Source organism: Ambystoma mexicanum, chromosome 6q (genome assembly GCF_040938575.1).
Source record: "Ambystoma mexicanum isolate Mex_15411 chromosome 6q, UKY_AmexF1_1, whole genome shotgun sequence".
Lineage (NCBI taxonomy): Eukaryota > Metazoa > Chordata > Amphibia > Caudata > Ambystomatidae > Ambystoma > Ambystoma mexicanum.
Window position 1 is genome coordinate 240,250,666 of NC_090937.1, and position 24,038 is coordinate 240,274,703.

Sequence of the window (24,038 nt, forward strand, 5' to 3'; positions counted from 1 at the left end):
TAAGACATACTGCAAATTTTCTTCTGGATATCTCAGGTATAGCAGCATATCATCTGCATACAGGGATATAAGGTGACACTCTCCTCCTACATCGATGCCGACCGGGTCATATTGCTGCCGGAGGTAAATTGCTAAGGGTTCTAGGGCCAGGATGTACAACATTGGGGACCAGGGACACCCCTGCCTAGTGCCTCTGCCCAACTGCCATCTCTCTGACACCACTGCACCCGTGCGGACCCTGGCCAGTGGTGCACTGTATAGCATCTCGGCCCACCTAACGTAACCTGGTCCCATCCCATACCATCTCAGAGCCGCCAGCAGCCACGGCCACCGAACAGAGTCGAACGCTTTAACCGCGTCCAATGCCACTATCGCCATTTCGCCGTCGTCACTACATCCCCATTCGACCACCCTGTGGAGGCGTCTGTGGTTGTGAGTAATGTTCCTGTTTGGGACATAGCCCGTCTGGTCAGGGTGGATCAACTTGCTGATCACTCTCCGCATTCTAGTAGCCAGGACAGCTGTCAGGATCTTGCTGTCCTGGTTCAGCATCGACAAGGGCCTGTAGGAGCCACAACCGTGTCCCGGTTTATTTGGCTTGGGGAGCGGTATTATAATCGCCTCCCTGAGTGACTCCGGCAGCCGTCCCACCTCGTACGCTTCGTTGAGCATTTCCAGCATGGGCGGGAGCACTTCCTCCGCATATACTTTATAAAATTCACTGGGGAACCCATCCGCCCCTGGGGCCTTGCTGGTGGGTAACTGCCTCACAATCTCCTTCAACTCTTCCAGGGTGATCGGAGCATCCAGCTCCTCTCGCTCCTCGTCATTGACCCTGGGCAGGCCTACGTCTTCCAGCACTTCGTCTATCTCCTCCTGGCTGCCCCCCTCACAATCTTCGTATAAGACCTTATAGTATTCCACGAATGCCCTGTTTACGCCTTCTTGGGTGTCCACCTCCTCACCCTTTTCATTGATTACCAATCTGATCGGGGATCGTGGGGTCTCGCTCTTGTACAGCCAAGCTAAAAGTCGGCCCGTTTTGTCTCCCCCCGCATGCAGTCTCTCAATATACTTTCTATAGTTCAGATTACAGAGCCTGTCCCAATGTTCCGCACACTTCTGTTGCAATCTAGAGACCGCCTCCGCATCTATCCCACCACCTTCCAGCTCCTCCTCCAGCTCAGTCTCAGCTCTATGCAGATCCGCCAGGACTCCCCCCATCAATCCCTTGGACTTCGCAATGGCGATCCCCGCATTACGACCTTAAAGGCCTCCCATAAGGTGCCAGCCGACTTAACGCTACCTGTGTTCACCTCAAAATAAGCAGTTATCTCCTCCCTCATATCCTCTCTGAAGGCAGGGTCCTTGAGCGCCTCCGCCCTGAGGCGCCATGTTGGTATACGCGCTCATGGGGAATACAGCTGCCATCGCATGACCAAGGGCGAGTGGTCAGAGAGGACTCTCGCCCTGTAGTCTATATGGTCGCACTCCGCGACTATGTCCGGCGTGGCGAAGAAGTAATCAAGCCTTGTATGCAGTAGATGCGGGGCCGAATAATGCGAGTATTGCCTCCTGCCCGGGTGTTTCGCTCTCCACACATCTACCAGGCCAAAATCCGCCAGCAGCGTCTGCAATACTTTGGCCGCCGGGCTGGGCTTAGCCATCTTGTCATCCGACCTATCCTCCCTGGGATTCAATACACAATTGAAATCGCCGCCCCAAATCACCGTACCCCCCATCCCGACACTGAGCTTGGTGCACAGCGTCCTAAAGTATGTCGCCGTGTCCTGTTTAGGCGCATATGTGTTTACAATGCACACTACTTTGTTCTCTACCAGCCCCCTCACCATAACCAACCTCCCATCCGCCTCCACAACCTCCTCAATTAGCTTAAATGGGACATGTGGCGCCACCCACACCAGCACTCCTCTGGCATAGGCGGAGTACGTTGATCCTACCACTGTCCCCTTCCACTTCCTCCCTACCAGCTCCAGTTTCTCTCGCTTTAGATGCGTCTCCTGTAACAGGGCTACGTCTATCTTTTGCCTCTTAAGATACAACATGACTTTATTTCGCTTCAGATAACTGTTAAGCCCTCTAACGTTCCACGTTAATATCCTAAGGTCCCCCATGGCCTATCAGTAGTTTCCTCCCCCCATCCGAGGCAATCCCTCCCCACTTTGCAGACACCCAATCCCGATTTCACTCCCAGGCTCATACAAAAACTAAAACACCCCAAACCCCTAACCCAAACAACTGCCCAGCTCCATCCCTGGATCTCAGGCATCCCTGTGTTCGGTCCTCTCTGGGAAACCCAAATAGAGAACCCGACAGGGTGTCACCCCACTAACAGTGACTAAACTAAACACAAAAAAGGGGGTGTAAAGAGCGGCCTCTGGAGGCTCCTCTCCCTCGCAACCATGTCCGTGCTCACGGACCATGTTTCATAACCACTGACGCGCACATGTTCTCCAGCGAGTTCAATGACTATATTCAAGTCCCAATGTTCGTAACCCGACCGGGCCCACAGCGTTACTTATCTCGTCTTTTTTTCCCCAGCCGTCTGAACATCTGGCTCCTGAGGGCAGTTTTGCGCATCCAGCCACTCCATGGCATCCTCCGGAGTGTCAAAGAACAGCAGCTTGCTCTTAAAGAAAACCTTTAGTTTGGCCGGATAGAGCAACATGTATTTAAACCCCGCTTCCCGCAATCTCCTCTTTACCGATCCAAAGTTCATACGACTGCGCTGTACCTGCAGGGTATAATCGGGATAGGCAGTTATGTTCGCCGCTCCTCGTTGTATTGTGCCTCCCTTGCGGAAGTGTTCGAGGATCCTTTCCCGGTCCCGGTAATTAAGGATCTTGGCGATCACCGGCCTGGGCGGGTTTCCCGGCGGTGGCTTCCTAGTTAAGGCCCTGTGCGCTCTCTCCACCGCAAAACCCTGCGACAGGGTGCCTCCTGTGATCTCCTGCAGTAGCATGTTCTCGATAAATTCCGTGGGATTATGGCCCTCAGTTCCCTCCGGCAGGCCCACGATACGGATGTTGTTCCTCCGGGCGCGTCCTTCCGCCTCCTCCGCCCTACTCTCTAAATTGCCCACACGTTGCACCAGGGCATGGAGTTCACGCTTTTGCACGGCGCAGGCTGCCGCGGTAGGGCCCATTTCTTTTTCCAAAGTCTCCGTGCGCTCTGCCAGAGCACGCACGTCCTGCCTTAGGAGGTTCACGTCCTCCTGCACCGCCCCAACCTGGAGTTCCATTGCGGTCTTCAGTTCAGCCACAGCGAGCTGGAGCTTAGTCTCCCAGGTCGCTTTCAGGTCCGTGATCGCAGCGAGGACCTCCTGGTTCGCACCCCCGGCGGCCATTTCCTTGGCCTGAGTTTTATCTTTGCTTCTGGCTCCGTCTGGGCCAGGCGGCGTCTTAGCGTATTCGTCGAGCGTGGGCTGTTTGTTCTTCGCTCTCAGGAGCTTATTAGACATGTCTCCCGTCCTTCTATCCCCGCTCGGATCTGTGGCAGGGTGTCACAGTGCGCTCTTCGGGTCCCCTCGCTATCGCCACATCTCCGACTCGAAGTTCCTTTGTCCTCCAGCTCCCCCGGCCATCTTGTCTACTACCTAGCTAGGCCAGGTCGCGTCTCACCCTTTGAAGCGCACTTTAGGCCATGAAGTGTCAGGGGCACAGTTTCAGGTCACACCGCACGCTCCCCTGCTATCCGCATGTCCGGTTACAAAGTACCTTCGGCCAGGCCCTGCTCCCTTTCTAGGTCCACGCCGTCGGCCTCGCAGGCCCGGGTGTCCTTAATGACCACGATGCACCCGAGTCATGCTCCTACACTACCACCACGCTCCAGTGCGATCGTCAGGCGCCCAGATCAGTCACTCCTTTGTTCCTTCGTTAAGCGGCGGCGGCCATTTTCTCGTTCATCGCACTCTCGCCTCCAAGTCTTCTCTTAGCTTCTTGTTGCGCTTTCACGGTGCAGGCCCGTATCAAAATGTGTCCACACGTGCACCCGAGATTCATGTACACAGCCATATCAGTCTCAGCCAAATTACATCGGTCCTTGCACGGTTTTCAGTCGGATAATGTACGGATCTGCGGGAGCCCCCGTACAGACACGTCCTTTCACATGGCTTCCTAGCCACGCCCCCAAAATATGACATCACTGATGACATCACATGTATATGTAGTTGTCATGAAAAGCCTCCAGAAGGGATTGTCTTTATTGTGTTGCCATAAAACTATGAGAGATCATGGGGAGAACTATCATTACATAAGTAGGTAATTACACAAAGCATTGCTATAAACAGTATTGCATTACACATGTCTTTCCATTACAAGACCGAACTCATGTACAAATGTAAGCAGTGTGCGCAGCATGCATAATACAGGTGCAATATCCACATTTTTCCCATGTTGCATAGTGAAATGATGCATGCTTTGCTGTTAGACTTTTGAGGACTGTTAAACATGTGATAAGTAGTTACCAATCCCTCATTTACTATATAAATATACTACTGCATACAAAAATTAAAGACAACACAACGCATACCAAAAGCAGCATATACAAAGAAAGTAAAGTAAGCGAAAACGTAGCTGTACTACCACAAACTGTTCATAACCTAGCTGATTATTTTAATGCACAGAAATAAGTGCTGCATTTCAGGCTTCCTTCTTCCCGTACACATATGTAGCATATCATGTCCCTGAACCCTGAGGAAAGCAGTGTAAGAACATATGAGAATGGTAAGGTGTACACATGTAGTACCTTCTCACTTTGCAATTCCTCACTGCTAGTCAAGATAATCACCTAGTGTACATATCTCACTAAACTAAGAAAGGGGGTGCCAGACTTGCAATGTCATCAGTGATATCATCAATGACATTTGGGATGCCATCTTTGATGTCATGGGTGTTAGTCCTTGCATTGCACAGTAGTAGCGCGAATTATGGTTTCGTAGCATACCATAACTTGCAAATTTCTGGGGTATTTAGGTTTTACCTGTAACCATAACGTCCCTGTAGCAATGTGTTTCCATTGAATTTCATACGTTTTGTAGTAGTGCAACTTAACCATAACGTCCCTTCAACAAGGTTTTTTGTTAGTGAATATATATATATATATATATATATATATATATATCCAAAAACTGCCTAAACCAATGCATCGGTGTAGTCCTGAGCCGCACTCACAAATAAAAGTTCTGGTAAGCCAAAAAGACAGCACCTCAGTCCAGTTATTTAAAATCTCCTTTAATGTTGCAAATAATTTTAAAAAAATGATTGCTTTAAGCTCACACCCAGCCAACGAACAACGGAGAGCCAGCAACGAATGAAGCATTTCGCTACACCTCGTAGCTTGGTCACATGATCTTGTTCACGCAATGGACACACATTTTATTTCCTCAATTGTCTGTTGCCCATAGGAATAGAAAGAGGACTTCATCTATTTCCCAATTACTATATGAGGGGACGGAATTATAGCCATGCATTAATGTAAATACTCCATATTGTTCTGCCCCAACATACTCAAAACAAATTGTCCACCATCAATAGTTGGTGAATACCATCTGTGCATATTATTTCAACACATCTTTCATGATCTCATGAACGCATTACGTCCATATTTTTCATAGGCATAATAAAATTTACAGTGCAATCCTCAGTACCTAAATCGGTATCCAAGTCATATAATGACATCATAAAGTGCATAATGCAGTTACATGTGCAAAATTCGATATCTGTCTCATGCAATCCTATTCCAAAGCTGCATCATGCAGTAGTATGTGCAAGGTATCAAATTACATGGTTTCATTTTTGCTGTTTAACTACAATTACATGGCATTTGGAACCAATGCAGATCTCAGTTTCTTAAGTTACTCTACTGGAAGATTAAACATGCTTTAAACTTATAGAAACATTTGGCAAATCTGCCTTCTCCTATGACTTTCATCAACAGAATGTACAATAAAGTGCTTAATGCAAATAACAACCCCTCAAGGACCGTCATGTATACTTCCAACCATTGAAGAGTGCATGGTGCATCACTATATTTTCATGCTTAATCAATGAAATTGACAGTATAATAAAATGCTTAATGGAAATACAGAACCCCTCAAGGATCATCATATATATTGTCAACTTCTACCCATTGAAAAGTGCATAGTGCATATCCCGCCACACCGCCGTCTCGGCCTCCGCCCATTTTTGGAGATCCCTCCACCAGACCTCCACTCGTGGCTTATGACACTCCTTCCATCCCATGGCAATCCTACGTTTAGCAAGCACATAAGCCAAATCTTTCAATTTCTCAACATGTCTGAGTTTACGCGCTCTGGGATATCCCCCCAGTAAGCAGGCCCAGGCTGAATCCACTTTGAGCGTGATACCCTTTCCTGCCAGCTTCTGCGCCACTTCACCCCAGTAGCCTGCAATTACTGGGCACGCCCAGAACATGTGTATCATGTCTGCATTCTCCTCGTCACACTTGGGGCACGCCTGGCGTCCAGTGTCCCGAAATTTGGATATTCTCAAGGGGGTCATGTATGCCCTGTGCGTTATATAAAGCTGTATTTGCTTAAACCTGGCATTCCTCGATACTTTTCTATGATACCCCAAGGCACGCTCCCACAACCCATCTGCCATCGGGGCCCCCATCTCTGTTTCCCATTCCAGTCTCAAGTGCACTAAATCACTCCCAACCTTTGTTATCAACATCTCGTACAACCTAGAGACCTCATGCCCGCCCTCCGATGTGTCGTATAGTATCTCCACCGTGGCGTCCGGTTCATCGGCCAAGGTAGTTTCAGGCCACCTACTCCGGATCTCCTGCACTAACCTGTGATATGTTACATATTGACCCCTGTGCAATCCCGACACTGCCTCTAGTTCTTCGAACTCCATGATGGTCCCATCCTGCCAAATATCTCCCATGGTGACCAACCCCACTGACTCCCAGTATGTCCGGATGATTGCTCTGAGCTGCCCGTCTCCCTTCGCCAGTGCGACCAGTGGTAACTGCGGCACACACGGCAAAGGGTTACCCATCATCCGGCAGGCCCGTCGCCACATGTTCCGTCCCAAAGCTAGCATTCTAGGACGTTCCCTCATGCATGCATTAGTCACCCAGATCACCTCCCGCAGATAAAAAGGGGAACAGTCCCTCCCAAACAGCCTGTGTTCAGGGGTCTCGTCGTCAGAGAGCCACCTGGACACATATTGCAGCTGCGCTGCCACATAATAGGCCTCAAAGTTCGGCAGTTTGACTCCGCCCTTCTCGTAGAAGTTCTGCAGCTTCCACAATGCGACTCTGTTACGCGGGCCGTGCCACAGGAATTCCCTGCAAACACTATGTAGCCTCACAAAAAACTTCTTAGGTATCATATAAGGGATGTTGTTAAAATAATGCAAAAGCCTGGGCAGTACCACCATTTTAAGCATAGCTCCCCGGCCCATCATCGCTAATGGCAATCTTTCCCAGAACCTCATGCATTTCTCGATCTTCCCCACGGCAAGTTCAGTGTTGTGCTTGTGTTCTTCCTCAGTCGTGTGATACACGTCTATTCCCAGGTATCGGAAAGAGCTCGTCGCCCACGGGATCTGCAACACTGGCAACCTCTCCACCGGAGTCCCCACATAGCCACCCAGCGGAAATAGAGTGGATTTCTGGGGGTTTACTGCTATACCGGACAACCAGGCATACCTCCCCATCACCTCTAAGACATACTGCAAATTTTCTTCTGGATATCTCAGGTATAGCAGCATATCATCTGCATACAGGGATATAAGGTGACACTCTCCTCCTACATCGATGCCGACCGGGTCATATTGCTGCCGGAGGTAAATTGCTAAGGGTTCTAGGGCCAGGATGTACAACATTGGGGACCAGGGACACCCCTGCCTAGTGCCTCTGCCCAACTGCCATCTCTCTGACACCACTGCACCCGTGCGGACCCTGGCCAGTGGTGCACTGTATAGCATCTCGGCCCACCTAACGTAACCTGGTCCCATCCCATACCATCTCAGAGCCGCCAGCAGCCACGGCCACCGAACAGAGTCGAACGCTTTAACCGCGTCCAATGCCACTATCGCCATTTCGCCGTCGTCACTACATCCCCATTCGACCACCCTGTGGAGGCGTCTGTGGTTGTGAGTAATGTTCCTGTTTGGGACATAGCCCGTCTGGTCAGGGTGGATCAACTTGCTGATCACTCTCCGCATTCTAGTAGCCAGGACAGCTGTCAGGATCTTGCTGTCCTGGTTCAGCATCGACAAGGGCCTGTAGGAGCCACAACCGTGTCCCGGTTTATTTGGCTTGGGGAGCGGTATTATAATCGCCTCCCTGAGTGACTCCGGCAGCCGTCCCACCTCGTACGCTTCGTTGAGCATTTCCAGCATGGGCGGGAGCACTTCCTCCGCATATACTTTATAAAATTCACTGGGGAACCCATCCGCCCCTGGGGCCTTGCTGGTGGGTAACTGCCTCACAATCTCCTTCAACTCTTCCAGGGTGATCGGAGCATCCAGCTCCTCTCGCTCCTCGTCACTGACCCTGGGCAGGCCTACGTCTTCCAGCACTTCGTCTATCTCCTCCTGGCTGCCCCCCTCACAATCTTCTTATAAGACCTTATAGTATTCCACGAATGCCCTGTTTACGCCTTCTTGGGTGTCCACCTCCTCACCCTTTTCATTGATTACCAATCTGATCGGGGATCGTGGGGTCTCGCTCTTGTACAGCCAAGCTAAAAGTCGGCCCGTTTTGTCTCCCCCCGCATGCAGTCTCTCAATATACTTTCTATAGTTCAGATTACAGAGCCTGTCCCAATGTTCCGCACACTTCTGTTGCAATCTAGAGACCGCCTCCGCATCTATCCCACCACCTTCCAGCTCCTCCTCCAGCTCAGTCTCAGCTCTATGCAGATCCGCCAGGACTCCCCCCATCAATCCCTTGGACTTCGCAATGGCGATCCCCGCATTACGACCTTAAAGGCCTCCCATAAGGTGCCAGCCGACTTAACGCTACCTGTGTTCACCTCAAAATAAGCAGTTATCTCCTCCCTCATATCCTCTCTGAAGGCAGGGTCCTTGAGCGCCTCCGCCCTGAGGCGCCATGTTGGTATACACGCTCATGGGGAATACAGCTGCCATCGCATGACCAAGGGCGAGTGGTCAGAGAGGACTCTCGCCCTGTAGTCTATATGGTCGCACTCCGCGACTATGTCCGGCGTGGCGAAGAAGTAATCAAGCCTCGTATGCAGTAGATGCGGGGCCGAATAATGCGAGTATTGCCTCCTGCCCGGGTGTTTCGCTCTCCACACATCTACCAGGCCAAAATCCGCCAGCAGCGTCTGCAATACTTTGGCCGCCGGGCTGGGCTTAGCCATCTTGTCATCCGACCTATCCTCCCTGGGATTCAATACACAATTGAAATCGCCGCCCCAAATCACCGTACCCCCCATCCCGACACTGAGCTTGGTGCACAGCGTCCTAAAGTATGTCGCCGTGTCCTGTTTAGGCGCATATGTGTTTACAATGCACACTACTTTGTTCTCTACCAGCCCCCTCACCATAACCAACCTCCCATCCGCCTCCACAACCTCCTCAATTAGCTTAAATGGGACATGTGGCGCCACCCACACCAGCACTCCTCTGGCATAGGCGGAGTACGTTGATCCTACCACTGTCCCCTTCCACTTCCTCCCTACCAGCTCCAGTTTCTCTCGCTTTAGATGCGTCTCCTGTAACAGGGCTACGTCTATCTTTTGCCTCTTAAGATACAACATGACTTTATTTCGCTTCAGATAACTGTTAAGCCCTCTAACGTTCCACGTTAATATCCTAAGGTCCCCCATGGCCTATCAGTAGTTTCCTCCCCCCATCCGAGGCAATCCCTCCCCACTTTGCAGACACCCAATCCCGATTTCACTCCCAGGCTCATACAAAAACTAAAACACCCCAAACCCCTAACCCAAACAACTGCCCAGCTCCATCCCTGGATCTCAGGCATCCCTGTGTTCGGTCCTCTCTGGAAACCCAAATAGAGAACCCGACAGGGTGTCACCCCACTAACAGTGACTAAACTAAACACAAAAAAGGGGGTGTAAAGAGCGGCCTCTGGAGGCTCCTCTCCCTCGCAACCATGTCCGTGCTCACGGACCATGTTTCATAACCACTGACGCGCACATGTTCTCCAGCGAGTTCAATGACTATATTCAAGTCCCAATGTTCGTAACCCGACCGGGCCCACAGCGTTACTTATCTCGTCTTTTTTTCCCCAGCCGTCTGAACATCTGGCTCCTGAGGGCAGTTTTGCGCATCCAGCCACTCCATGGCATCCTCCGGAGTGTCAAAGAACAGCAGCTTGCTCTTAAAGAAAACCTTTAGTTTGGCCGGATAGAGCAACATGTATTTAAACCCCGCTTCCCGCAATCTCCTCTTTACCGATCCAAAGTTCATACGACTGCGCTGTACCTGCAGGGTATAATCGGGATAGGCAGTTATGTTCGCCGCTCCTCGTTGTATTGTGCCTCCCTTGCGGAAGTGTTCGAGGATCCTTTCCCGGTCCCGGTAATTAAGGATCTTGGCGATCACCGGCCTGGGCGGGTTTCCCGGCGGTGGCTTCCTAGTTAAGGCCCTGTGCGCTCTCTCCACCGCAAAACCCTGCGACAGGGTGCCTCCTGTGATCTCCTGCAGTAGCATGTTCTGGATAAATTCCGTGGGATTATGGCCCTCAGTTCCCTCCGGCAGGCCCACGATACGGATGTTGTTCCTCCGGGCGCGTCCTTCCGCCTCCTCCGCCCTACTCTCTAAATTGCCCACACGTTGCACCAGGGCATGGAGTTCACGCTTTTGCACGGCGCAGTCTGCCGCGGTAGGGCCCATTTCTTTTTCCAAAGTCTCCGTGCGCTCTGCCAGAGCACGCACGTCCTGCCTTAGGAGGTTCACGTCCTCCTGCACCGCCCCAACCTGGAGTTCCATTGCGGTCTTCAGTTCAGCCACAGCGAGCTGGAGCTTAGTCTCCCAGGTCGCTTTCAGGTCCGCGATCGCAGCGAGGACCTCCTGGTTCGCACCCCCGGCGGCCATTTCCTTGGCCTGAGTTTTATCTTTGCTTCTGGCTCCGTCTGGGCCAGGCGGCATCTTAGCGTATTCGTCGAGCGTGGGCTGTTTGTTCTTCGCTCTCAGGAGCTTATTAGACATGTCTCCCGTCCTTCTATCCCCGCTCGGATCTGTGGCAGGGTGTCACAGTGCGCTCTTCGGGTCCCCTCGCTATCGCCACATCTCCGACTCGAAGTTCCTTTGTCCTCCAGCTCCCCCGGCCATCTTGTCTACTACCTAGCTAGGCCAGGTCGCGTCTCACCCTTTGAAGCGCACTTTAGGCCATGAAGTGTCAGGGGCACAGTTTCAGGTCACACCGCACGCTCCCCTGCTATCCGCATGTCCGGTTACAAAGTACCTTCGGCCAGGCCCTGCTCCCTTTCTAGGTCCACGCCGTCGGCCTCGCAGGCCCGGGTGTCCTTAATGACCACGATGCACCCGAGTCATGCTCCTACACTACCACCACGCTCCAGTGCGATCGTCAGGCGCCCAGATCAGTCACTCCTTTGTTCCTTCGTTAAGCGGCGGCGGCCATTTTCTCGTTCATCGCACTCTCGCCTCCAAGTCTTCTCTTAGCTTCTTGTTGCGCTTTCACGGTGCAGGCCCGTATCAAAATGTGTCCACACGTGCACCCGAGATTCATGTACACAGCCATATCAGTCTCAGCCAAATTACATCGGTCCTTGCACGGTTTTCAGTCGGATAATGTACGGATCTGCGGGAGCCCCCGTACAGACACGTCCTTTCACATGGCTTCCTAGCCACGCCCCCAAAATATGACATCACTGATGACATCACATGTATATGTAGTTGTCATGAAAAGCCTCCAGAAGGGATTGTCTTTATTGTGTTGCCATAAAACTATGAGAGATCATGGGGAGAACTATCATTACATAAGTAGGTAATTACACAAAGCATTGCTATAAACAGTATTGCATTACACATGTCTTTCCATTACAAGACCGAACTCATGTACAAATGTAAGCAGTGTGCGCAGCATGCATAATACAGGTGCAATATCCACATTTTTCCCATGTTGCATAGTGAAATGATGCATGCTTTGCTGTTAGACTTTTGAGGACTGTTAAACATGTGATAAGTAGTTACCAATCCCTCATTTACTATATAAATATACTACTGCATACAAAAATTAAAGACAACACAACGCATACCAATAGCAGCATATACAAAGAAAGTAAAGTAAGCGAAAACGTAGCTGTACTACCACAAAGTGTTCATAACCTAGCTGATTATTTTAATGCACAGAAATAAGTGCTGCATTTCAGGCTTCCTTCTTCCCGTACACATATGTAGCATATCATGTCCCTGAACCCTGAGGAAAGCAGTGTAAGAACATATGAGAATGGTAAGGTGTACACATGTAGTACCTTCTCACTTTGCAATTCCTCACTGCTAGTCAAGATAATCACCTAGTGTACATATCTCACTAAACTAAGAAAGGGGGTGCCAGACTTGCAATGTCATCAGTGATATCATCAATGACATTTGGGATGCCATCTTTGATGTCATGGGTGTTAGTCCTTGCATTGCACAGTAGTAGCGCGAATTATGGTTTCGTAGCATACCATAACTTGCAAATTTCTGGGGTATTTAGGTTTTACCTGTAACCATAACGTCCCTGTAGCAATGTGTTTCCATTGAATTTCATACGTTTTGTAGTAGTGCAACTTAACCATAACGTCCCTTCAACAAGGTTTTTTGTTAGTGAATATATATATATATAAATATATATATATATATATATATATATATATATATATATATATATATATATATATATATATATATATATATATATATATATATATATATATATATATATCCAAAAACTGCCTAAACCAATGCATCGGTGTAGTCCTGAGCCGCACTCACAAATAAAAGTTCTGGTAAGCCAAAAAGACAGCACCTCAGTCCAGTTATTTAAAATCTCCTTTAATGTTGCAAATAATTTAAAAAAAATGATTGCTTTAAGCTCACACCCAGCCAACGAACAACGGAGAGCCAGCAACGAATGAAGCATTTCGCTACACCTCGTAGCTTGGTCACATGATCTTGTTCACGCAATGGACACACATTTTATTTCCTCAATTGTCTGTTGCCCATAGGAATAGAAAGAGGACTTCATCTATTTCCCAATTACTATATGAGGGGACGGAATTATAGCCATGCATTAATGTAAATACTCCATATTGTTCTGCCCCAACATACTCAAAACAAATTGTCCACCATCAATAGTTGGTGAATACCATCTGTGCATATTATTTCAACACATCTTTCATGATCTCATGAACGCATTACGTCCATATTTTTCATAGGCATAATAAAATTTACAGTGCAATCCTCAGTACCTAAATCGGTATCCAAGTCATATAATGACATCATAAAGTGCATAATGCAGTTACATGTGCAAAATTCGATATCTGTCTCATGCAATCCTATTCCAAAGCTGCATCATGCAGTAGTATGTGCAAGGTATCAAATTACATGGTTTCATTTTTGCTGTTTAACTACAATTACATGGCATTTGGAACCAATGCAGATCTCAGTTTCTTAAGTTACTCTACTGGAAGATTAAACATGCTTTAAACTTATAGAAACATTTGGCAAATCTGCCTTCTCCTATGACTTTCATCAACAGAATGTACAATAAAGTGCTTAATGCAAATAACAACCCCTCAAGGACCGTCATGTATACTTCCAACCATTGAAGAGTGCATGGTGCATCACTATATTTTCATGCTTAATCAATGAAATTGACAGTATAATAAAATGCTTAATGGAAATACAGAACCCCTCAAGGATCATCATATATATTGTCAACTTCTACCCATTGAAAAGTGCATAGTGCATATCCCGCCACACCGCCGTCTCGGCCTCCGCCCATTTTTGGAGATCCCTCCACCAGACCTCCACTCGTGGCTTATGACACTCCTTCCATCCCATGGCAATCCTACGTTTAGCAAGCACATAAGCCAAATCTTTCAATTTCTCAACATGTCTGAGTTTACGCGCTCTGGGATATCCCCCCAGTAAGCAGGCCCAGGCTGAATCCACTTTGAGCGTGATACCCTTTCCTGCCAGCTTCTGCGCCACTTCACCCCAGTAGCCTGCAATTACTGGGCACGCCCAGAACATGTGTATCATGTCTGCATTCTCCTCGTCACACTTGGGGCACGCCTGGCGTCCAGTGTCCCGAAATTTGGATATTCTCAAGGGGGTCATGTATGCCCTGTGCGTTATATAAAGCTGTATTTGCTTAAACCTGGCATTCCTCGATACTTTTCTATGATACCCCAAGGCACGCTCCCACAACCCATCTGCCATCGGGGCCCCCATCTCTGTTTCCCATTCCAGTCTCAAGTGCACTAAATCACTCCCAACCTTTGTTATCAACATCTCGTACAACCTAGAGACCTCATGCCCGCCCTCCAATGTGTCGTATAGTATCTCCACCGTGGCGTCCGGTTCATCGGCCAAGGTAGTTTCAGGCCACCTACTCCGGATCTCCTGCACTAACCTGTGATATGTTACATATTGACCCCTGTGCAATCCCGACACTGCCTCTAGTTCTTCGAACTCCATGATGGTCCCATCCTGCCAAATATCTCCCATGGTGACCAACCCCACTGACTCCCAGTATGTCCGGATGATTGCTCTGAGCTGCCCGTCTCCCTTCGCCAGTGCGACCAGTGGTAACTGCGGCACACACGGCAAAGGGTTACCCATCATCCGGCAGGCCCGTCGCCACATGTTCCGTCCCAAAGCTAGCATTCTAGGACGTTCCCTCATGCATGCATTAGTCACCCAGATCACCTCCCGCAGATAAAAAGGGGAACAGTCCCTCCCAAACAGCCTGTGTTCAGGGGTCTCGTCGTCAGAGAGCCACCTGGACACATATTGCAGCTGCGCTGCCACATAATAGGCCTCAAAGTTCGGCAGTTTGACTCCGCCCTTCTCGTAGAAGTTCTGCAGCTTCCACAATGCGACTCTGTTACGCGGGCCGTGCCACAGGAATTCCCTGCAAACACTATGTAGCCTCACAAAAAACTTCTTAGGTATCATATAAGGGATGTTGTTAAAATAATGCAAAAGCCTGGGCAGTACCACCATTTTAAGCATAGCTCCCCGGCCCATCATCGCTAATGGCAATCTTTCCCAGAACCTCATGCATTTCTCGATCTTCCCCACGGCAAGTTCAGTGTTGTGCTTGTGTTCTTCCTCAGTCGTGTGATACACGTCTATTCCCAGGTATCGGAAAGAGCTCGTCGCCCACGGGATCTGCAACACTGGCAACCTCTCCACCGGAGTTCCCACATAGCCACCCAGCGGAAATAGAGTGGATTTCTGGGGGTTTACTGCTATACCGGACAACCAGGCATACCTCCCCATCACCTCTAAGACATACTGCAAATTTTCTTCTGGATATCTCAGGTATAGCAGCATATCATCTGCATACAGGGATATAAGGTGACACTCTCCTCCTACATCGATGCCGACCGGGTCATATTGCTGCCGGAGGTAAATTGCTAAGGGTTCTAGGGCCAGGATGTACAACATTGGGGACCAGGGACACCCCTGCCTAGTGCCTCTGCCCAACTGCCATCTCTCTGACACCACTGCACCCGTGCGGACCCTGGCCAGTGGTGCACTGTATAGCATCTCGGCCCACCTAACGTAACCTGGTCCCATCCCATACCATCTCAGAGCCGCCAGCAGCCACGGCCACCGAACAGAGTCGAACGCTTTAACCGCGTCCAATGCCACTATCGCCATTTCGCCGTCGTCACTACATCCCCATTCGACCACCCTGTGGAGGCGTCTGTGGTTGTGAGTAATGTTCCTGTTTGGGACATAGCCCGTCTGGTCAGGGTGGATCAACTTGCTGATCACTCTCCGCATTCTAGTAGCCAGGACAGCTGTCAGGATCTTGCTGTCCTGGTTCAGCATCGACAAGGGCCTGTAGGAGCCACAACCGTGTCCCGGTTTATTTGGCTTGGGGAGCGGTATTATAATCGCCTCCCTGAGTGACTCCGGCAGCCGTCCCACCTCGTAAGCTTCGTTGAGCATTTCCAGCATGGGCGGGAGCACTTCCTCCGCATATACTTTATAAAATTCACTGGGGAACCCATCCGCCCCTGGGGCCTTGCTGGTGGGTAACTGCCTCACAATCTCCTTCAACTCTTCCAGGGTGATCGGAGCATCCAGCTCCTCTCGCTCCTCGTCACTGACCCTGGGCAGGCCTACGTCTTCCAGCACTTCGTCTATCTCCTCCTGGCTGCCCCCCTCACAATCTTCGTATAAGACCTTATAGTATTCCACAAATGCCCTGTTTACGCCTTCTTGGGTGTCCACCTCCTCACCCTTTTCATTGATTACCAATCTGATCGGGGATCGTGGGGTCTCGCTCTTGTACAGCCAAGCTAAAAGTCAGCCCGTTTTGTCTCCCCCCGCATGCAGTCTCTCAATATACTTTCTATAGTTCAGATTACAGAGCCTGTCCCAATGTTCCGCACACTTCTGTTGCAATCTAGAGACCGTCTCCGCATCTATCCCACCACCTTCCAGCTCCTCCTCCAGCTCAGTCTCAGCTCTATGCAGATCCGCCAGGACTCCCCCCATCAATCCCTTGGACTTCGCAATGGCGATCCCTGCATTACGACCTTAAAGGCCTCCCATAAGGTGCCAGCCGACTTAACGCTACCTGTGTTCACCTCAAAATAAGCAGTTATCTCCTCCCTCATATCCTCTCTGAAGGCAGGGTCCTTGAGCGCCTCCGCCCTGAGGCGCCATGTTGGTATACGCGCTCGTGGGGAATACAGCTGCCATCGCATGACCAAGGGCGAGTGGTCAGAGAGGACTCTCGCCCTGTAGTCTATATGGTCGCACTCCGCGACTATGTCCGGCGTGGCGAAGAAGTAATCAAGCCTCGTATGCAGTAGATGCGGGGCCGAATAATGCGAGTATTGCCTCCTGCCCGGGTGTTTCGCTCTCCACACATCTACCAGGCCAAAATCCCCCAGCAGCGTCTGCAATACTTTGGCCGCCGGGCTGGGCTTAGCCATCTTGTCATCCGACCTATCCTCCCTGGGATTCAATACACAATTGAAATCGCCGCCCCAAATCACCGTACCCCCCCATCCCGACACTGAGCTTGGTGCACAGCGTCCTAAAGTATGTCGCCGTGTCCTGGTTAGGCGCATATGTGTTTACAATGCACACTACTTTGTTCTCTACCAGCCCCCTCACCATAACCAACCTCCCATCCGCCTCCACAACCTCCTCAATTAGCTTAAATGGGACATGTGGCGCCACCCACACCAGCACTCCTCTGGCATAGGCGGAGTACGTTGATCCTACCACTGTCCCCTTCCACTTCCTCCCTACCAGCTCCAGTTTCTCTCGCTTTAGATGCGTCTCCTGTAACAGGGCTACGTCTATCTTTTGCCTCTTAAGATACAACATGACTTTATTTCGCTTCAGATAACTGTTAAGCCCTCTAACGTTCCACGTTAATATCCTAAGGTCCCCCATGGCCTATCAGTAGTTTCCTCCCCCCATCCGAGGCAATCCCTCCCCACTTTGCAGACACCCAATCCCGATTTCACTCCCAGGCTCATACAAAAACTAAAACACCCCAAACCCCTAACCCAAACAACTGCCCAGCTCCATCCCTGGATCTCAGGCATCCCTGTGTTCGGTCCTCTCTGGGAAACCCAAATAGAGAACCCGACAGGGTGTCACCCCACTAACAGTGACTAAACTAAACACAAAAAAGGGGGTGTAAAGAGCGGCCTCTGGAGGCTCCTCTCCCTCGCAACCATGTCCGTGCTCACGGACCATGTTTCATAACCACTGACGCGCACATGTTCTCCAGCGAGTTCAATGACTATATTCAAGTCCCAATGTTCGTAACCCGACCGGGCCCACAGCGTTACTTATCTCGTCTTTTTTTCCCCAGCCGTCTGAACATCTGGCTCCTGAGGGCAGTTTTGCGCATCCAGCCACTCCATGGCATCCTCCGGAGTGTCAAAGAACAGCAGCTTGCTCTTAAAGAAAACCTTCAGTTTGGCCGGATAGAGCAACATGTATTTAAACCCCGCTTCCCGCAATCTCCTCTTTACCGATCCAAAGTTCATACGACTGCGCTGTACCTGCAGGGTATAATCGGGATAGGCAGTTATGTTCGCCGCTCCTCGTTGTATTGTGCCTCCCTTGCGGAAGTGTTCGAGGATCCTTTCCCGGTCCCGGTAATTAAGGATCTTGGCGATCACCGGCCTGGGCGGGTTTCCCGGCAGTGGCTTCCTAGTTAAGGCCCTGTGCGCTCTCTCCACCGCAAAACCCTGCGACAGGGTGCCTCCTGTGATCTCCTGCAGTAGCATGTTCTCGATAAATTCCGTGGGATTATGGCCCTCAGTTCCCTCCGGCAGGCCCACGATACGGATGTTGTTCCTCCGGGCGCGTCCTTCCGCCTCCTCCGCCCTACTCTCTAAATTGCCCACACGTTGCACCAGGGCATGGAGTTCACGCTTTTGCACGGCGCAGTCTGCCGCGGTAGGGCCCATTTCTTTTTCCAAAGTCTCCGTGCGCTCTGCCAGTGCACGCACGTCCTGCCTTAGGAGGTTCACGTCCTCCTGCACCGCCACAACCTGGAGTTCCATTGCGGTCTTCAGTTCAGCCACAGCGAGCTGGAGCTTAGTCTCCCAGGTCGCTTTCAGGTCCGCGATCGCAGCGAGGACCTCCTGGTTCGCACCCCCGGCGGCCATTTCCTTGGCCTGAGTTTTATCTTTGCTTCTGGCTCCGTCTGGGCCAGGCGGCGTCTTAGCGTATTCGTCGAGCGTGGGCTGTTTGTTCTTCGCTCTCAGGAGCTTATTAGACATGTCTCCCGTCCTTCTATCCCCGCTCGGATCTGGGGCAGGGTGTCACAGTGCGCTCTTCGGGTCCCCTCGCTATCGCCACATCTCCGACTCGAAGTTCCTTTGTCCTCCATCTCCCCCGGCCATATTGTCTACTACCTAGCTAGGCCAGGTCGCGTCTCACCCTTTGAAGCGCACTTTAGGCCATGAAGAGTCAGGGGCACAGTTTCAGGTCACACCGCACGCTCCCCTGCTATCCGCACGTCCGGTTACAAAGTACCTTCGGCCAGGCCCTGCTCCCTTTCTAGGTCCACGCCGTCGGCCTCGCAGGCCCGGGTGTCCTTAATGACCACGATGCACCCGAGTCATGCTCCTACACTACCACCACGCTCCAGTGCGATCGTCAGGCGCCCAGATCAGTCACTCCTTTGTTCCTTCGTTAAGCGGCGGCGGCCATTTTCTCGTTCATCGCACTCTCGCCTCCAAGTCTTCTCTTAGCTTCTTGTTGCGCTTTCACGGTGCAGGCCCGTATCAAAATGTGTCCACACGTGCACCCGAGATTCATGTACACAGCCATATCAGTCTCAGCCAAATTAAATCGGTCCTTGCACGGTTTTCAGTCGGATAATGTACGGATCTGCGGGAGCCCCCGTACAGACACGTCCTTTCACATGGCTTCCTAGCCACGCCCCCCAAAATATGACATCACTGATGACATCACATGTATATGTAGTTGTCATGAAAAGCCTCCAGAAGGGATTGTCTTTATTGTGTTGCCATAAAACTATGAGAGATCATGGGGAGAACTATCATTACATAAGTAGGTAATTACACAAAGCATTGCTATAAACAGTATTGCATTACACATGTCTTTCCATTACAAGACCGAACTCATGTACAAATGTAAGCAGTGTGCGCAGCATGCATAATACAGGTGCAATATCCACATTTTTCCCATGTTGCATAGTGAAATGATGCATGCTTTGCTGTTAGACTTTTGAGGACTGTTAAACATGTGATAAGTAGTTACCAATCCCTCATTTACTATATAAATATACTACTGCATACAAAAATTAAAGACAACACAACGCATACCAATAGCAGCATATACAAAGAAAGTAAAGTAAGCGAAAACGTAGCTGTACTACCACAAAGTGTTCATAACCTAGCTGATTATTTTAATGCACAGAAATAAGTGCTGCATTTCAGGCTTCCTTCTTCCCGTACACATATGTAGCATATCATGTCCCTGAACTTTGCAATTCCTCACTGCTAGTCAAGATAATCACCTAGTGTACATATCTCACTAAACTAAGAAAGGGGGTGCCAGACTTGCAATGTCATCAATGATATCATCAATGACATTTGGGATGCCATCTTTGATGTCATGGGTGTTAGTCCTTGCATTGCACAGTAGTAGCGCGAATTATGGTTGCGTAGCATACCATAACTTGCAAATTTCTGGGGTATTTAGGTTTTACCTGTAACCATAACGTCCCTGTAGCAATGTGTTTCCATTGAATTTCATACGTTTTGTAGTGGTGCAACTTAACCATAACGTCCCTTCAACAAGGTTTTTTGTTAGTGAATATATATATATATATATATCCAAAAACTGCCTAAACCAATGCATCGGTGTAGTCCTGAGCCGCACTCACAAATAAAAGTTCTGGTAAGCCAAAAAGACAGCACCTCAGTCCAGTTATTTAAAATCTCCTTTAATGTTGCAAATAATTTTTAAAAAATGATTGCTTGAAGCTCACACCCAGCCAACGAACAACGGAGAGCCAGCAATGAATGAAGCATTTCGCTACACCTCGTAGCTTGGTCACATGATCTTGTTCACGCAATGGACACACATTTTATTTCCTCAATTGTCTGTTGCCCATAGGAATAGAAAGAGGACTTCATCTATTTCCCAATGACTATATGAGGGGACGGAATTATAGCCATGCATTAATGTAAATACTCCATATTGTTCTGCCCCAACATACTCAAAACAAATTGTCCACCATCAATAGTTGGTGAATACCATCTGTGCATATTATTTCAACACATCTTTCATGATCTCATGAACGCATTACGTCCATATTTTTCATAGGCATAATAAAATTTACAGTGCAATCCTCAGTACCTAAATCGGTATCCAAGTCATATAATGACATCATAAAGTGCATAATGCAGTTACATGTGCAAAATTCGATATCTGTCTCATGCAATCCTATTCCAAAGCTGCATCATGCAGTAGTATGTGCAAGGTATCAAATTACATGGTTTCATTTTTGCTGTTTAACTACAATTACATGGCATTTGGAACCAATGCAGATCTCAGTTTCTTAAGTTACTCTACTGGAAGATTAAACATGCTTTAAACTTATAGAAACATTTGGCAAATCTGCCTTCTCCTATGACTTTCATCAACAGAATGTACAATAAAGTGCTTAATGCAAATAACAACCCCTCAAGGACCGTCATGTATACTTCCAACCATTGAAGAGTGCATGGTGCATCACTATATTTTCATGCTTAATCTATGAAATTGACAGTATAATAAAATGCTTAATGGAAATACAGAACCCCTCAAGGATCATCATATATATTGTCAACTTCTACCCATTGAAAAGTGCATAGTGCATCCCCATGTTTCATGCTTTATCGATGGAATTGAAAGTGTGTATTATGTACTATCCGGATCTTAACGTATGCTACAAACTGCTCGAGAAAAACTTTGATAGGTTATCCTCTTATTCACATTTTGTTAAATGAAATCATCAATTACTTCTTACCTCGCAGAGAGCTTTGTGGACTACCACTTATAAATGTTGAGTTTCGGGCAACAGAGTACTATACGCTGAATTGTATCTAGAGCATCAAAATAGTGCCATTTGCTAAATCTAAAAATCTCCCATCAATATATTTATTACATGGCCACGATAGTGGCCATGTAGTTATGGTTAAGTTGCTGTTTCCATAGGAAGAACACTTTTTGGCTGGCTTATAACTCGGCTCCCCCGGACGAATCCTTACCAAAGTCTGCAAAAAAAGTATATGGGCCACTCTGATTTTTTTAAGGATTCGTTCAGGGGGGGCAACGTTATAGCGGGAGATCCCAAAACGTCTTTTTTCCAATAGACTGAATGGGGCAAAAACTTTGCGTATGGCTACAGGCCAAACCACTGGACGGATTGGCACCAATGTTTCAGCAGGGACCGGGCTTGTTCCCCAAAGCGTGCTTTTGTACATTTTGTGAGAAATCGTCCAGTAGTTTCCTTTAAAACGATCAAAAAGTAGCACTCTAAGAATTAGTGATATCTATGTCCGCTCCGCGGTCCCACTTCCCTGTTCGCTCAGTGGAGAAGGTTTCTATTGGCTAATCTATGGCATGCTGTACGTCAAGATGTTGTGCTTTCACCGATTGGTTCTGCCGCAGCGTCAAGTGCGTAGCATTCTTTTGATACGTCGCCATGGTCATTTCGTTTTTGTGTTGTACGCAAAAATCCCCGCAAACAAACCCTTATGGAACACTGTGTCGAAAGGTAAGCATTACTTATATGTGGCAGTAGGAAGTGAAACAGTGCTTTATTCTCATTACCACTATCATACCGTACAGTGATAGTGATTCCATAGTTTGGAATCTGAGGCAGCCACCTGCACGGTTTCGTAAACACAGCGCGTCTGCACGTGGTCGGGAGTAACGGTTCTCCTGATTGACTACTGATATGTTGTTGCAAAATGAGAATGTATTTGCGTTCTGAGTGAAGGTCACGTCATTTCATTTTTTCACTAGGCGCTCAGTATGGTCGCACATGTACCAAACCTCATAAGGGTCAATTGTTTTTCGACCTCGACGTACAGGGAAGAGACAGAACGAATGTAGGGAGTCACAGTTTATGAAACATTCCCTATGAGAAGTTATGCTTCAAAAAGGTTTGTGAAGCACATGAAATATCAGTTCCCGAGGACGTCTTCTTGCAAACAACTACTGTGTGACTGCGGAGGCTGAAATGGAGGCTGTGCATATCATATAAGCTTATTTTTCAGGCCTGTACACCAAAGTGACATTAATTACTTAGTCTGCAAAAAAAAAAAATATTACTACTAATGCATTTGGAAGTTTGTGTGCCGTTGAAATTTCAGATTGCACATTACCGCCGTCTGTACGATGTCACTACAATTTCCACTATTACCTACGAAATTTATGTGGCATTGATATTTTTTTACCTATTATGCAGATTGTACATTGTCGCCGTTGTAGGTTGTCAGTACATTTTCCCATATAACATTAATTGTTTATAGAAATGTTATGTGTTACACCTTACATTTCCACAAGGGCTTCGTATTGATAGATCTTTTTTGTCATTTTCCCCTCAGCTACTTCCTTCCCTATTGTGAATGTCATGGATTGCAGCGTCCGAGTGACAGTTTTTTTAATCGTCAAGTGCAGCTATTCGTCACCGGTTGTATGTGCATCATCATTGAATGGGATGACCACATCGGACCTCTATGTCCTTACGCAGTTGTAGCAGTAAGAAGCAACATACCATCCTTTCTGGTGTCATAGTTCGCAGCCATTCACGTCGCCTTGTAAATCACTGTGACCGGAATACGACTACTGTGTCAACAACGCATAATTTCTGTGTGGTGAAACAACAATGTCATCATTGCCACTAACATTTTAACCATACTTTCTGATGGACTACATCACAGCGATTGATGCCGTCTTGGCAATGAATGTGAGAGGAAACCGACTACTGTGTCGCCACTGCATACTGTGTGTGTGATAAAAACTGTGGCGCCAACGCATGGTGACTGTGTGGGAAAACATCAGCGTGACCGTCAAAATTAACATTTTCATTGTGTAGCAGAGACACAAACTTCCAATTTCTTTGCAAATGAGAAAAGGGCGATGATTTAGCACTGTGCATTATGAAATAAAAGTACCTTACTACTTTTTACATGTTAGTGTGTTTTTTAACCATTTCATGTCCCCCTTCACAATCTGCCATGCTACATTGCAGGCTGCAGTATGTTCTGTAATAGGTGCCGTATCACGGTACATAAGTCTTTATGG